Below are 13,676 nucleotides of genomic sequence, written 5' to 3'. Positions count from 1 at the left end.
TCCCTGCCCATCCATTCTTGCGCACTCGAGCTCCAGCGCCCAAGTTCTCATTTTCTCCGCAAAGCCATTCCAAACATGTCCGGAGCGCGAGGCAAGTGGATGGTATCCTCCGTTACAGAGGAGAACATTACGAAGCTCCGGGAAGCCGGATACCTGGCCGCAGACATCGCGCACCGGCTCCCAGACGCGGGGCAGATCGTCCCTACTCCAGAACCCCACAAGAGGGTTGTATTCCTTACCCACTTCGTCCGTGGGCTGGGATTTCCCCTCCACACATTTTTCCGCGGGCTCATGTTCTACTACGGGCTGGACTTCCATGATCTGGCCCCCAATTTCATCCTCAACATCTCGGCGTTTATCGTCGTGTGCGAGGCCTTCCTCCGCATCAAGCCCCACTTCGGCCTGTGGCTGAAGACCTTCAACGTGAAACCGAAGATGGTGGTCGGCCAACAAGCGGAGTGCGGAGGCGCCATGGTGCGAAAAATGCCCAACGTCACCTGGGAAGGGGTGGCAATTGGGGTGGTTCTACATCACCGAGCCGCGCGACACCAACTGGGTGGCGGCCCCCGAATTTCGATCCGGCATCCCCATGCGGCTCACCTCCTGGAAAGAGAAGGGCCTATCCTGGGGTTCATCGGTGGACCTGACCGGACTCCAGAACTGTGTTAAAAACATGATAAGCAAGAAAATCAAGCTTGTCAACGTGGTCCAGGTCATGCTCTTCCGCCGGATCCTTCCGTGTCAAAGACGAGCATTCAATATGTGGGAGTTCGACCCGACCAAGCACCAGACGCTGCGAGAGCTTTTCGACACAACGCACCAAGACGTCTGGAAGGTGTTGTTCAAGGCCGCCGAGGTACCTCCTCCCCTTACCGAGGATCGCGGACTCAGTGCAAAGCGCCCTGCCGATCTGGTAAGCTCTTTATCTCATAAGATGTTCCTTTCCCAAGTATAATCATGTGAGGGATCTGAGCCTCCACGCCATTTAACAGGACTAGGTTGCGACAGCGGAGCGGATCGATTGTCCAGCCCCACTGCCCGAAGATCCAGCAAGGGATCTCTTAACGGAGATGCTGGTTCCGGCGCCCTATCAGGCGCTGGAGAAGAAGGCCAAGAAGAAGGTCGCGGGGACCAGGAAAGGTCTCCGGCGCAAGGTTGTATCGGACACATCATCCGATAACACCGAGGCGCCCTCCTCCCACGAAAACGAGGAGGAGGAAGAGGAAAGTTCTCCCCCCCCAGCCAGGGGAGACAAGAAAAGGAAGGCCGCCCCATCTGGGGAGGCCGAAGGGTCCAAGAAGGGAAGTACTCTCCTTCCGGACTACTCCACAATAGTCGCTTACAGTGACGAGGAGTGGTTGCCCAGGGACAAGCCCCTGGCGAAGTCGTAAGTATCCGGATACCATAATAGTTCTGGTATGTTTTGTTTTATTGCTTTTTATCATGCCAAACATGATCATGCAGTCCCTCCAAAGCCCATATCGACGTATCCTCCTCGGACGAGTCTTTGGGCCAGTCGGCGATGAACAACGATTCACTCCCGACCACCACCTCCCCTCGGCCTACGGGCGACGTTGAGGTGTTGTCTCAAAGGGAACTGAACCAAGAGGAGATAGTTCTGGAGGCGCCCCGAGGCGACGTCCCAGACGCTGGGCGCATGGGGGGCAAGACTCCCATGGGCTCTAATGACGGGGGCAGCAAGTTTGGCCCCCATCCTAATACCGCGCTGGAACCTCCAGTGGTTCCGGACTCTGTCAGGCGACCCCTCGCTAAGGGGGCGAGCCGTCTGTGCTGATGGCCTTTGTCCATCCAGAGGCATCGGACAACTTGCTGGAAGCGCTTCGCGGCGCTTCCATTGACGAAGAGCACCGCACTATCATGAGTGCGGTGGTCGAGAAGGTTCGGTCCGCCAAAAGCGGACTGACTAAAGCCTGTGCCAGCCTCCTAATAGGCTTTGAGGTAAGTATTGAAATTATGAGAAAATGTTACGGCATAGACAGTAGCCCCTGATGCTCTGTTTGGTGTTCGCAAAGAAAGGCCGAACACAGGATCAAATGATAATCACAGGAGTCTAATCAGAATATGTCTATGTGAATAAGCAGGCTTCGCCGCTGGCCGCTGCCGCTCGTACTGCGGAGGTCTCCGCACTGAAGCGGGACCTTGAGCGGTCCGAGGAAGAGCTCGGCCTTACTAAGAGGCAGCTCGAAGAGAACAAAGGTAAGTGATACCCTGTCTGTATATTGATAAAGAAAAAAGAAGGTGGTTGTTAGATCATAGGATCGACATGAATTTTTCTAGGGGCCACGACCGAAGTGGTGGCCCTGAAGAAGGCGCTGTCCGAGGCCGAAAACAAAGCAGCCAAGGAGCGCACCGAGCGCGAGAAGCAAGAGGCCCGAGTCGGCGAGGTTCAGCAAGAGCTCCAGGATTTTGTCAAGAAATACGAGTCCTTGGAGCGTGACTCGAAGACGCAAGGGTCCGAGCTTGCGAAGGCCCTCAAGAACGCACAAAATGCCAAGGCCGAAGCCCAAAAGGCCCTCCAGGAAATTCAGGCGGTCAAGAAGATAGCGGCGGGTAAGGCATTCATTATGCAAAGCAAGCATGTGAAGGAAACTTTCCTTTTACTTACCCGAATTCGGAGCTCTCCAGGAGCGTTCGCAGATCTACCCAGCAGCGTATCGGATGCCGCGGAGTTCTACCGGGCCAAGGAAGGGAGCTCGACGGAGAAGTTGTTCTGGTCTCAGTATAGTGGGACCGAACTTCCGATGCCCTTGAGCGACCAGTTGAAGCAACTGGTCGAGCTTCACAAAGCGGCCGAACTGGCCATGAAGGGTCTCATAGTCCGGATGTGGCCTGGCGAGCCCCTGCCTGGCAGCTACTTCGGCCTGGTAAAGCGGCTTGTGAATGCCTACCCACGGTTTGAAGTCATAAAGCGGTATGTCTGCACTGAAGGTGCGCGCAGGGCCTTTGCCCGGGCAAAAGTGCACTGGGCGAAGATGGACGCCGAAAAGCTGGTGAAGGAGGGGCCGCCGGAGGGCAAGGAGCATTGCCACCCTGAAAAGTATTATGACAGTGTCCTGAAGGGTGCTCGCCTTGTGGCAGAGGAATGTGCTAAGGATGTAATATTTGAATGAATGTACTCATGTGATCCTGTAATATGAAAACGAGTTCATGTGCGCGATATAACGCTTGTCGATTTAAGATATTACCTTCTGTGCGGCCGTTTATAAAATCTGAGAGTTGGCTAGTCGTCGGCTTCTGCCCCCATGTAACTAGTACTGAGGTGTTTGGGATAAACATGATCACTCTATCCCAGTTTTTGGTCCTTTGAAGGAGGTGTTCAGCACAAGGAACCAAGCAATCGGACTATAAAGCTTTATCACTCTCACTTAGCCATAGAAGTCTACAATTTTAAATTTTGGCGAAGCCCCTAGTATTCGGAAGGCCGAACTTAGGGCGCTATGTACGCCTAAATCGGACAAGGCCGACTCCTCGCCCGAAGCAGAAAAAATATTTAAGGATTTGAGACCTCTCGAACAGCGACCAGCTCTCGCCGCATCATGACAGTCATTTTTCGGCTTCCTCTACTGAGGTGCTCGTCCGGAAGAACCGGGACAATATCGCAGTAGTTCTCCCAGTGCTACCTTAGCCGATATAGCGGAACGTAAGGTACCAAAACATGGGAGCCGGGCAAACCCAACTATTGACCCAAGACATGATTCGGAGCTGATGCATATAATGTTATAAGTTCAGGGTGCCGCACTTTCGAAAGTGTTCGGACTTTTCATGCCGTGTTATGGGGTACACTGAAGCGCCTGGTGCACTGGATGTATCAGAATGTACGGGTGCAATTTGTCATAAATAAGCAGACAAGGAAAAGAGATGAAGGAATGCAATAATGAGCTAATGTTGTACATTGTTATTTAAATGATACGTCAAAGCGTATGTATACAAGTAGTAAACATAGGACTATTTGACATGTACTATCCAAGGGCAAGCTGCGTGTGGGTATGTAAAACAGGTATATCGATCGTTATCAGAGACCACCTGGGGATTCCCTTGTACGTCAAAGCTTCTTGCTTCCTTGGTGTTTCTTTCCCGTGACGGGTCCGATAATCAGGCGATCGGAGAGGGCCTTCAGAGGATAAGGGCCTGAAAGGAAGAAAATGTTAAAGATATACGGGTCCTGAGGTGGTTGAGCCGCATTATGGGCCGTGCCATAGCCGTGCCTCCGCCTATGCCCATGGTATCTCGAGTGCGTAATTATGTACGCGCGGCGTAAATTTCGCTGCTTGACTGGGACTAGGACGGAGGCCGAATTGCTAGGCGAGCTCTGAGCGCGCCTGGCGATCCTGTTGCAGGGTACTCCGGACTCGCTTGAAGTTGTCTGGGGGCTTTTTCGCCGAATTGGCGGTTTGCCTCAGAAGGCTTCTTTGCACTTCAGCAGCGAGGTCCATAGTGTGCTCCTCCGTACGGAGCGAGCGTTCTGTGTTTCCATTAACTGTTATAACCCCGCGAGGTCCTGGCATTTTGAGCTTGAGGTATGCATAATGCGGTACCGCATTGAATCTGGTGAATGCGGTTCGTCCGAGCAGTGCGTGATAGCCACTGCGGAAGGGGACGATATCGAAGATTAACTCCTCGCTTCGGAAGTTGTCCGGAGATTCGAAGACCACTTCCAGTGTGATTGAGCCCGTGCAACAGGACTCTACACCTGGTATGACACCTTTAAAGATGGTTTTTGTGGGTTTGATCCTCAATGGGTCTATACCCATTTTGCGCATTGTCTCCCGATAGAGCAGGTTCAGGCTGCTGCCACCGTGCACGAGGACTCGAGTGAGGTGAAATCCGTCAATGATGGGGTCAAGGACCAATGCGGCAGAACCGCCATGACAGATACTGGTGGGGTCATCCCTGCGATCCAAAGTGATCGGGCAAGAAGACCATGGGTTGAACTTTGGGGCGACTGGCTCCGTCGCATAGACGTCCCTTAGTGCGCGCTTCCGTTCCCGCTTGGGAATATGGGTTGCGTATATCATGTTCACCGTTTTCACTTGGGGAGGAAATTTCTTCTGTCCTCCTGTGTTCGGCGGCCAGGGCTCCTCCTCGTCATCGCTATGTGGCCCCTTTTCCTTGTTTTCGGCATTTAACTTGCCGGCCTGTTTGAACACCCAGCATTCTCTGTTGGTGTGGTTGGCTGGCTTATCGGGGGTGCCGTGAATTTGACACGAGCGATCAAGTATGCGGTCCAAACTGGACGGGCCCGGATTGCTTCTTTTGAACGGCTTTTTCCGCTGACCGGATTTAGAGCCACTGAATCCGGCATTGACTGCCGTGTATTCGGCGCTGTCGCCGTTGTTGCGGCACTTGTGTCTGTTGCGACGTGGCTGCCGTTGCTATCTTTGGCATCTGAATTGCCGGGATTTCTTGATGTATTGTTGCTGCGAGCCAGCCAGCTGTCCTCGCCCGCACAAAAGCGGGTCATGAGTGTCGTGAGGGCTGCCATGGACTTCGGCTTCTCTTGGCCGAGGTGTCGGGCGAGCCACTCGTCGCGGATGTTATGCTTAAATGCCGCTAAGGCCTCGGCCTCCGGATAGTCAACAATTTGGTTCTTTTTAGTTAGGAACCGAGTCCAGAATTTCCTGGCTGATTCCCCTGGCTGTTGGGTTATGTGACTCAAGTCATCGTCATCTGGTGGTCGCACATAAGTGCCCTGGAAGTTGTTAAGGAATGTGTCTTCCAAATTCTCCCAACTGCCAATGGAGTTTGCCGGCAGGCTATTCAGCCAATGCCGAGCCAGCCCTTTGAGTTTTAGTGGGAGGTACTTGATGGCATGTAGATCGTCACCGCGGGCCATGTGGATGTGGAGGAGGAAGTCTTCGATCCATACTGCGGGGCTATTGTGCCATCATATGATTCAATGTTCACAGGTTAAAAACCTTCTGGGAATTCATGATCCATTACTTCGTCAGTGAAGCATAGGGGGTGTGTGGCACCTCTGTGCCGGGCTATGTCACGCCGCAGTTCATACGAGTCTGGTCTGCTGTATTCGGCCCGGCCGGATTTTCTTTTAGTATATCCGGCGTGACGGTCATCGTCACGCGTTGGGGCACGCCCCTGTGATCCGTAGATCAATCTTGTATGTCCTGCTTTGTTTTCGAATACGTCTCGCAGGTCCTGCGTGTTGCCCCGGGCCTTGGTGTTTTTGTTTGACTGGTGGCGGGGTGCGGGCTGGACTTCGGGCTGATATGCCGCTTTGTCTCGACCGCGAGGTGGCCGGTCAGCCGCATCATACGCTGGAAGTGTAGGATTTAATGCTTCCTCCTCGAGTTGGGGTAGCAACCTGCGCTTTGGGTAACTTTTGGTTGGGCACTCGAGTTCGTATTCCTCGGCCGCCAGGACCTCGGTCCATCTATCCGCTAGCAGATCTTGGTCAGCTTGAAGCTGTTGTTGCTTTTTCTTTAGGCTTTTTGCTGTGGCTATAAGCCGGCGCTTGAAGCGCTCCTGCTCGACGGGATCCTCAGGCACGATAAATTCTTCGTCGCCGAGGCTCACCTCATCTTCGGAGAGGGGCATGTAATTGTCATCCTCTGATTCTCCGTCTGCTGCCTCTTCCTTAGGGCTAGCTTGCCCATCCTCCCGCTCGAAGCCTGGCTGGAGGGGATTGTCTTCGTCTTCGGCACTATCCGTAGCGTTATTGCCTCTTGTGCCGGTATCGCTGCTTTTGCTATGGCGGGGCTTAGAGTGGCGCCGATGACGCCGGTGCTTAGATTGCTTCTCGAGGTGATTATCCTTTGTTGCCTTATTTCCATCACCTTCCTTGGGGGTGTCCACCATGTATATATCATATCGTGAAGTGGCAGTCCGGCGCCCTTTGTTGCCTTATTTCCATCGTCGTCCATACCGTCGATGTCTTCGGAGCCGAAATCGAGCATGTCGGTTAAGTCGTCGACTGTGGCTATTAAGTGGGTGGTGGGTGGGGAACGAATTTCTTCGTTGTCCGCTTCCCACTCAAGCCGGACATAATTCGGCCAAGGGTCTCCTGACAAGGAGAGAGACCTTAATGAATTTAGCACGTCGCCCAGGGGTGAGTGCTGAAAGATATCCGCGGAGGAAAACTCCATGATCGGTGCCCAATCAGATTCGATAGGCACGGACGCAGGCGGTTCGGAGCCCGTGGCCGGGGACGAATCCAAAGGTCTGGCAACATAGGTCTCATAGGAGGTGAAGTCAGTATTCGGCTCTATCGCCGCTGAGTCTGCGGCCTCCGTGGCGGGGTCCATCCACCCGTCCTCGGACAGCGCGATCTGCTCCGGATTGAAGGCTGTAGTAGCCACAGGTGTGATCTCCCGAACATCGTCCGACGGCAGAGCTAAGTCATGCTCGTCGTGACTATGCGGCGCACCTGACATGGGCTCGAATCCGTCGAAGATCAAGTCTCCGCGGATGTCGGCAGTATAGTTTAAGTTTCCGAACCTGACCTGTCGGCCAGGGGCGTAGCTCTTGATCTGCTCCAGATGGCCAAGCGAGTTGGCCCGCGGTACGAAGCCGCCGAATACGAAGATCTGTCCGGGGAGAAAGACCTCACCCTGGATCGCATCGTTGCCGATAATCGAAGGAGCCATCAAGCCTTTATCGTGACGGCACATTGGAACTCTCAATGAAAGCACCAATGTCGGTGTCAAAATCGGAGGATCTCGGGTAGGGGTCCCGAACTGTGCGTCTAAGGCGGATGGTAACAGGAGGCGGGGGACACAATGTTTACCCAGGTTCGGCCCTCTTGATGGAGGTAATACCCTACTTCCTGCTTGATTGATCTTGATAATATGAGTATTACAAGAGTTGATCTACCACGAGATCGTAGAGGCTAAACCCTAGAAGCTAGCCTATGATTATGATTGTTGTCGTCCTACGGACTAAACCCTCCGGTTTATATAGACACCAGATGGGGCTAGGGTTACACAGAGTCGGTTACAAGGGAGGAGATCTACATATCCGAATTGCCAAGCTTGCCTTCCACGCAAAGGAGAGTCCCACCCGGACACGGGACGAAGTCTTCAATCTTGTATCTTCATAGTCCAACAGTCCGGCCAAAGTATATAGTCCGGCTGTCCGAGGACCCCCTAATCCAGGACTCCCACACCACCCCCACTGCAAACAAGCACACTTTGTCTCCTTGTGCACCACTCTCCTCTTTCTATCTCTCCCACATGCGGATCCGCCGCAGCTCCTTCCATGTATACATATATGACGTGACTCTTTCCATAGCTCCCTAATGTATCATCGTTCTCTCGATCTCGCACATTGTTCTCTACACCATCTATTATAGATCTCTCATGAAGTCCCTATCACAAACACGATGACTCACTTCCCTTGCGTCTCCGTACATATGCCAATTTCAAACAACGTCAACATTGTCTCCCTATCTATACGCCATTTATGGACACAAACGCCCCCTCTCTCGCACCCTCTCTTCATATCTCTCTATATCTCTCCGTCGCTAGCTCTCTCTCTCTCTCTCTCTCTCTCTCTCTCTCTCTCTCTCTCGCTCTCACACCCCTCTCCCACACACACTCGATGTCTCTTCCAAATAGTCTGCTACCGCCGCCCGCACCCATGCTATCCCGCTACTACACATGTCACACCATTCCCCCTTCCCTTATACTAGGTTTACATCATTAGTGGTCTCTCTACTCCACATACACACACTCCCTCTCACACACAAACGCGTGCACAAACACACACAGACATGCACAAACACCCATTAATCTGGATCCTCATCTTTCCCCATGTCCGCATGTGTATCTAACACACTCACTCTCTAATTATGTATGTGTCTCCATGTTACACAACACAAAGCCCCATGTACATGTCTCTCTCTATCCGCCACACACATAGACACAAAGAATCTGTTATCATTGCCTCAGTCTCTAGACATATCACACACGCACACGGTCTCTCTCTCTCGCAAACACGCTCAACTAGGGTTTCCCCGTGAATAACTTACCGTCTATTCATCAACAGTCGTGGATTATGGTGAACACGAGACGTGAAAAAGAATAAATCTACACGTGCTTAGACCACCTAGTATGACTACCAGGACTAGAGAAAGCCAAAAAGCGCGCCGCCGTCACCCCATCCTTATCGGCGACGGGAAAACCTTTGTTTTACACAGTCGAGAAGTCATTATGCTAAGGCCCCACATGCTGAGGCATTGAATAGAATGTAGATGCTAGTTCACGGAAACAAGTATCGATATTACGTTTGGATGGTATGCGTGCCATCTTGCAATATAGACCGTCCGATCTATATCTGATAGATGGAAATTAAACTAAAAGATACCCGCACTCCTCTCCACATTTGCAGACAAGGCCTTCCCTCGTTCATCCTTATCTCCAACAACCTCATTGTTGAGCAATTAAGAAAGGAAGCCTCTGGAACAAACTGGCCTGGTGGCCGCTGCCGGCATCGTCAATCCCCTTGCCTCCGCTCAGTCCGACCACCAATCACCACCACACCACACTCCTCTTCACCTTATCTCCTATTTCTCGAGATATCATTAGTTTTTACACATGGGATTACTCCCGCATGGGTCAATCACAATGAGTGTTTTTATATAAAAAAATGCATCTTGATGTTCCGTGCAATGCACGGATCTAGCTAGTACTCCTACAGAAGACTAAGTTGGCGATGATGGTGTGTCTGCCATCCGTCGTTTGTGACCATTAGATCTACATCTAACGACTGTGAGGTAAGTGGTTGCATTTTCTCACCAACATCCCACTTGTCTACCAATTTGCAGAAAAACCCATAATTAGTATCTTAAAACCAACCACATCCCTCCCTGACCTCACCAAAACAGTCCAAGGAATATATTCTAATTGAAACATAATATATCTCTAGTGATACATGTATGTCAAAATTAGAGTGTTTTGTATCAAGTTTGTGAATAAGTATTATTCTAATTATGATTCGTTGCAATGCACATGAACATTGCTAGAATTTCCAACCATGCAATTTTTTTCCTAGTATTCCATAGTTTCGAGTTTTCCATCAAGATATTAGTCACTCATGGTTGTAATTTACTTTCAATCAAGTACACATATGCACTATGTAACTAGCCTTGCTTATTGGGTTCCAAAGCTCAACTTTCACTCCTACTTCCAATATGTAGAGTATTTAACAAAAAAACTACCACTTTCAACCAGCCCTAGGAAGAATCTATTGTACAAAAAATAGCAAAAACATACCCAAAATTGTTGGGGAACGTAGTAATTTCAAAAAAAATCCTACGCACACGCAAGATCATGGTGATGCATAGCAACGAGAGGGGAGAGTGTTGTCCACGTACCCCCGTAGACCGAAAGCAGAAGCGTTAACACAACGCGGTTGATATAGTCGTACGTCTTCATGATTCGACCGATCAAGTACCGAATGCACGGCACCTCCGAGTTCAGCACACGTTCAGCGCGATGACGTCCCTCGAACTCCGATCCAGCCGAGTGTTGAGGGAGAGTTTCATCAGCACGACGGCGTGGTGACGATGATGATGTTCTACCGACGCAGGGCTTCGCCTAAGCACCGCTACGATATTATCGAGGTGTAATATGGTGGAGGGGGGCACCGCACATGGCTAAGAGATCAATGATCAATTGTTGTGTCTATGGGGTGCCCCCTGCCCCCGTATATAAAGGAGCAAGGGGGGAGGCGGCCGGCCTAGGAGGAGGGTGCGCCAACGGGGGAGTCCTACTCCCACCGGGAGTAGGACTCCTCCTTTCCTTGTTGGAGTAGGAAAAGGGAAGGGAGAAGGAGAAAGAAGGAAGGGGGCGCCCCCCTTCCCTAGTCCAATTCGGACTAGTCCATGGGGAGGGGTGCGGCCAGCCTTTGGGGCCTTTCTCTCCTTTCCCGTATGGCCCATTAAGGCCCAATACAAATTCCCGTAACTCTCCGGTACTCCGAAAAATACTCGAATCACTTGAAACCTTTCCGATGTCCGAATATAGTCGTCCAATATATCGATCTTTACGTCTCGACCATTTCGAGATTCCTCGTCAAGTCCCTGATCTCATCCGGGACTCCGAACTCCTTCGGTACATCAAAACACATAAACTCATAATATAACCGTCATCTAACTTTAAGCGTGCGGACCCTACGGGTTCGAGAACTATGTAGACATGACCGAGACACGTCTCCGGTCAATAACCAATAGCGGAACCTGGATGCTCATATTGGCTCCCACATATTCTACGAAGATCTTTATCGGTCAGACCGCATAACAACATACGTTGTTCCCTTTGTCATCGGTATGTTACTTGCCTGATATTCGATCGTCGGTATCTTAATACCTACTTCAATCTCGTTACCGGCAAGTCTCTTTACTCGTTCCGTAATATATCATCCCGCAACTAACTCATTAGTTACAATGCCTGCAAGGCTTATAGTGATGTGCATTACTGAGTGGGCCCAGAGATACCTCTCCGACAATCGGAGTGACAAATCCTAATCTCGAAATACGCCAACCCAACAAGTACCTTTGGAAGCACCTGTAGAGCACCTTTATAATCACCCAGTTACGTTGTGACGTTTGGTAGCACACAAAGTGTTCCTCCGGTAAACGGGAGTTGCATAATCTCATAGTCATAGGAACATGTATAAGTCATGAAGAAAGCAATAGCAACATACTAAACGATCGAGTGCTAAGCTAACGGAATGGGTCAAGTCAATCACATCATTCTCCTAATGATGTGATCCCGTTAATCAAATGACAACTCATGTCTATGGCTAGGAAACATAACCATCTTTGATCAACGAGCTAGTCAAGTAGAGGCATACTAGTGACACTCTGTTTGTCTATGTATTCACACATGTATCAAGTTTCCAGTTAATACAATTCTAGCATGAATAATAAACATTTATCATGATATAAGGAAATAAATAATAACTTCATTATTGCCTCTAGGGCATATTTCCTTCAGTCTCCCACTTGCACTAGAGTCAATAATCTAGTTCACATCGCCATGTGATTTAACATCAATAGTTCACATCACCATGTGATTAATACCCATAGTTCACATTGTCATGTGACCAACACCCGAAGGGTTTACTAGAGTCAGTAATCTAGTTCACATCGCTTATGTGATTAACACCCAAAGAGTACTAAAGTGTGATCATGTTTTGCTTGTGAGATAATTTTAGTCAACGGGTCTGTCACATTCAGATCCGTAAGTATTTTGCAAATTTCTATGTCTACAATGCTCTGCATGGAGCTACTCTAGCTAATTGCTCCCTCTTTCAATAAGTATCTAGACCGAGACTTAGAGTCATCTAGATTAGTGTCAAAACTTGCATCGACGTAACCCTTTACGACGAACCTTTTGTCACTTCCGTAATCGAGAAACATATCCTTATTCCAGTAAGGATAATTTTGACCGCTGTCCAGTGATCTACTCCTAGATCACTATTGTACTCCCTTGCCAAAATCAGTGTAGGGTATACAATAGATCTGGTACACAGCATGGCATACTTTATAGAACCTATGGCTGAGGCATAGGGAATGACTTTCATTCTTTTTCTATCTTCTGCCATGGTCGGGCTTTGAGTCTTACTCAATTTCACACCTTGTAACACAGGAAAGAAACTCTTTCTTTGACTGTTCCATTTTGAACTACTTCAAAATCTTATTAAGGTATGTACTCGTTGAAAAAACTTATCAAGCGTCTTGATCTATCTCTATAGATCTTGATGCTCAATATGTAAGCAGCTTCACCGAGGTCTTTCTTTGAAAAACTCCTTTCAAACACTCCTTTATGCTTTGTAGAATAATTCTACATTATTTCGATCAACAATATGTCATTCACATATACTTATCAGAAATGCTGTAGTGCTCCCACTCACTTTCTTGTAAATACAGGCTTCACCGCAAGTCTGTATAAAACTATATGCTTTGATCAACTTATCAAAGCGTATATTCCAACTCCGAGATGCTTGCACCAGTCCATAGATGGATTGCTGGAGTTTGCATTTTTTTTGTTAGCACCTTTAGGATTGACAAAACCTTCTGGTTGCATCATATACAACTCTTCTTTAATGAATCCATTAAGGAATGCAGTTTTGTTTATCCATTTGCCAGATTTCATAAAATGCGGCAATTGCTAACACGATTCGGACAGACTTAAGCATCGCTGCGAGTGAGAAAATCTCATCGTATTCAACACTTTGAACTTTGTCAAAAACCTTTTTCCGACAAGTCTAGCTTTGTAGATAGTAAAACTACTATCAGCGTCCGTCTTCCTCTTGAAGATCCATTTATTTTTTATGGCTCGCCGATCATTGGGCAAGTCAATCAAAGTCCATACTTTGTTCTCATACATGGATCCCATCTCAGATTTCATGGCCTCAAGCCATTTTGCGGAATCTGGGCTCACCATCGCTTCTTCATAGTTCGTAGGTTCGTCATGGTCTAGTAACATAACCTCCAGAACAGGATTACCGTACCACTCTGGTGCGGATCTTACTCTGGTTGACCTACGAGGTTCAGTAAGAACTTGATCTGAAGTTTCATGATCATCATCATTAACTTCCTCACTAATTGGTGTAGGTGTCACAGGAACCGGTTTCTGTGATGAACTACTTTCCAATAAGCGATGAGGTACAGTTACCTCATCAAGTTCTACTTTCCT

Source organism: Triticum aestivum, chromosome 3D (genome assembly GCF_018294505.1).
Source record: "Triticum aestivum cultivar Chinese Spring chromosome 3D, IWGSC CS RefSeq v2.1, whole genome shotgun sequence".
In the NCBI taxonomy this organism is placed as follows: Eukaryota; Viridiplantae; Streptophyta; class Magnoliopsida; order Poales; family Poaceae; genus Triticum; species Triticum aestivum.
Note: the sequence above shows the minus strand (reverse complement) of the source record.